The 3,100-nt window shown below is 31.3% G+C and overlaps 1 pseudogene; it reads left to right on the top strand.

Moving 5' to 3' along the window:
- The first annotated feature begins 715 nt into the window (after nt 1–715).
- Nucleotides 716–2,021, top strand: LOC120284021 (annotated as a pseudogene).
- The last annotated feature ends 1,079 nt before the right edge of the window (nt 2,022–3,100 follow it).

Below are 3,100 nucleotides of genomic sequence, written 5' to 3'. Positions count from 1 at the left end.
TATATTTTTATCCAAAAATTGAAAATTTAAATTGTATAAAAGATAAATATAAATCTCTTTATATCTATATATGAATCATGGATATAATTTTCATAGACATATCACATATTAGTGTACCCATATAAAACATTTTTTTAAAAAAAATACCATAAATCATGCACCGTTCATCATTTATATAAGTTTAGAGTTAATAATTAAATTTAAATTATATAAAAAAATTATTTAACTCTTCTAAAAAAAGGAGGAATGCTTTTAGACCAATAAATAAATATATAAATAAAAATTTAGAGAATAAAATGTATAAAAAATTTGTCTTGCTAGTAATAATTTATGCTAATTATTCTCATATTAACTTATCAAACTCCTACAGTATAAGGTTGATATAATTGCAATATTTATTAATAGTATGTATAGTGTGTGTGTGTGTGTGTGTGTGTGTGCCTTATTATGCCCATGAAAAAATGCAATTATTCATGAATCATGATATGTTTTTATGTTTTCCCAGGTTCGACCAATCTTAACACAACTCAATACAGATTACCTATAGGTAGCCAATTTAGTTATTTATCACATTGTGTATTTATTTTATTTTCATTTTTGACCTCTTAGTTATGTAATTTTTCTTTTCTCTTTAGTGGGTAGCTAGTGATGGACCATTAACACATTTTGTATTTTCTTCTTGCCTGGAGAATTTATGTGAATATGATGACAACGTATGGGGTTGGCTTCTTTTAATTATTTTACTTTTATTTTGAGAAGGGATAGTGAGAGAAGGGCTATAAATGAAAGAGCTTTTGCTAGATATGAGTCACGAAGAGATATAATAGATTCCCTTATTAAGTCAGGTGATAATAATTGTATATGGGAATTAAGAATGTGCACAAACACATTTGTACATCTTTGTGAGGTCCTAAGGGTACGAGGAGGCTTGGTGCAACTTGGTAGAGTTACAATTGAGGAGCAAGTTATTGTTTTTTTAAATATACTAGCTCACCACACAAAGAACATGAGTATTCAAGTAAGGTTCTCTAGATCGGGTCAAACTATTAGTAGATATTGTTATAGGGTCTTAGCTGCTGCTTTATGGTTACAAGATGAATTATTTGTCAAGCCACAACCGATTTCAGAAAATAGCGGCAAAAGCAAATTGAAATGGTTCAAGGTATACTTTATTTAAGCAATGTAAAATATACATTACATGTTTTTTATTAGACGTAAATTAATAAAATTATACTTTTCTAATGAACATGTAGGGATGTTTAGGTGCCTTAGATGGTACATATATAGCAGTAACACCAAATGTAGCCGATGTACCTAGGTATCGAACAAGGAAAGGTGGACTTGCAACAAATGTCTTAGGAGTTTGTACCAAAGATATGCTTTTTATCTACGTACTAGCTCGATGGGAAGGATTGGCTTCAGATTCTAGTGTACTACATGATGCAATAATCAGGCAAAATGGTTTGAAAGTCCCAGTTGGTATGAAAATAATTGATATTTATTATGTATAGTTTGTTATTTAACATTTTGAAAATCCTAATACTAAATCAATTTTAACCTTTTTAGGTTTATATTATCTTGGTGATGGTGGTTATGCAAGTGGGGAAGGTTTTCTTGCCCCATATAGAAGTAGGCAGTACCATATTCAAGATTGGGCCACCTGCAGATGCCAGCCTCAAAATCGTGAAGAGTTATTTAATTATAAGCATGCTCAAGCAAGAAATGTCATAGAGAGATGTCTTGGGCTTTTAAAGAAATGATGGGGTATACTTAGGAGTCCTTCATTTTACCCCATAAGAACACAAAGTCGAATGATTTTAGCATGTTGTTTACTACACAATTTTATTCGTATCAACATGGCGGTAGATCCTGAGGAATTCTCTCCACTTGCAAATAATGAGATGCCCATAGGCGAAGAACCACTAGTCGGAACTGTTGAACCAAGTAATGAGTAGACTGAAAAGAGAGATAACCTTGCACAAGAAATGTGGCATGATTTTAGGCGTAGGCATCAACACTAGTGTTTGAATGAGTCAGTTAATAACTGTAACTTTTGTTGTGTGCTAACCTTCTTATGAATATTGCTTAATTATTGTATTCTCTATTTTATGTGTCTGAGCTACACTTTTTTTGAAGTATCCATAATTATACTTAATTTTGTATTTTGTATTTTGTATTTTTTTCCATTGTATAATATGGAGTTCCAAGTTGATTTTATGAAAGCCATATTTACTTTTAAATTTGAAAACCATGTTTTCACCTAGGGATTATTGTTTACTCTAAAATTTTGTAATGCATAAATTATAGGAAAAGGCTTGTTTTGGGTTATTCCAACGGCTTTGCATTTTTTTGTTATTTTTTGAAACCATTCATCACTTTCCTCTCTAGGTTTTTCTTCCTCTCATACTTCTTAATAATAAGTTTGGTTCAATAGTTATATATATATATATATATTATGGTATCACTATAAATCCATTAAAAAGTTAATTAATTTTTCAGGATAGTTCAAAATGAAAAAATGAAGGAACTGGAAACATTGAGATGAATAGTGCATCAAAAAAATGCAGACGAAATTGGACAGAGAATGAGGAGAATACCTTACTATCAATTTTGGAAGAATTAATATTGGCCAGATACAAGGGAGATAATGGGACATTTAAGATTGGCACACATGAGGAGGCTACAAAAAGAATGACAACTAGCATTCCTGGTATTATTATTATTGTCAAGAAAGTAGTTAACAAAATGAAAAGATGGTCTATAAAACTGAATGAAGTAGTGGACATGATGAACACAAGCGGGTTTGGTTGGGATGATGCAAGAAAGTGTGTCATAGTTGACAATAAACATGTGTGTGTGTGTTTTCAACAAGTAATCTATTTCACAATTTTTTTTAAACTTCTAGAAACATCCAAAGGTGGGAAATCATGCAAATAAGGAGTTTAAAGAATTCGAAAGATTGCAAGGTATTTTTGGTAAAGATCGTGCTCATGGGCGAGGAGCTGAGACAGCTGCAGATGTTGTCGAAGGGTTGAATGATGACACCAATAATGTCATTAAGACTGATTTAGAGCTTGATGAGGAGTATACTTCGGTGGTA

This window comes from Dioscorea cayenensis, chromosome 19 (assembly GCF_009730915.1).
Source record: "Dioscorea cayenensis subsp. rotundata cultivar TDr96_F1 chromosome 19, TDr96_F1_v2_PseudoChromosome.rev07_lg8_w22 25.fasta, whole genome shotgun sequence".
NCBI lineage: Eukaryota > Viridiplantae > Streptophyta > Magnoliopsida > Dioscoreales > Dioscoreaceae > Dioscorea > Dioscorea cayenensis.
Note: the sequence above shows the minus strand (reverse complement) of the source record. Positions and strands in the feature narration are given on the sequence as shown.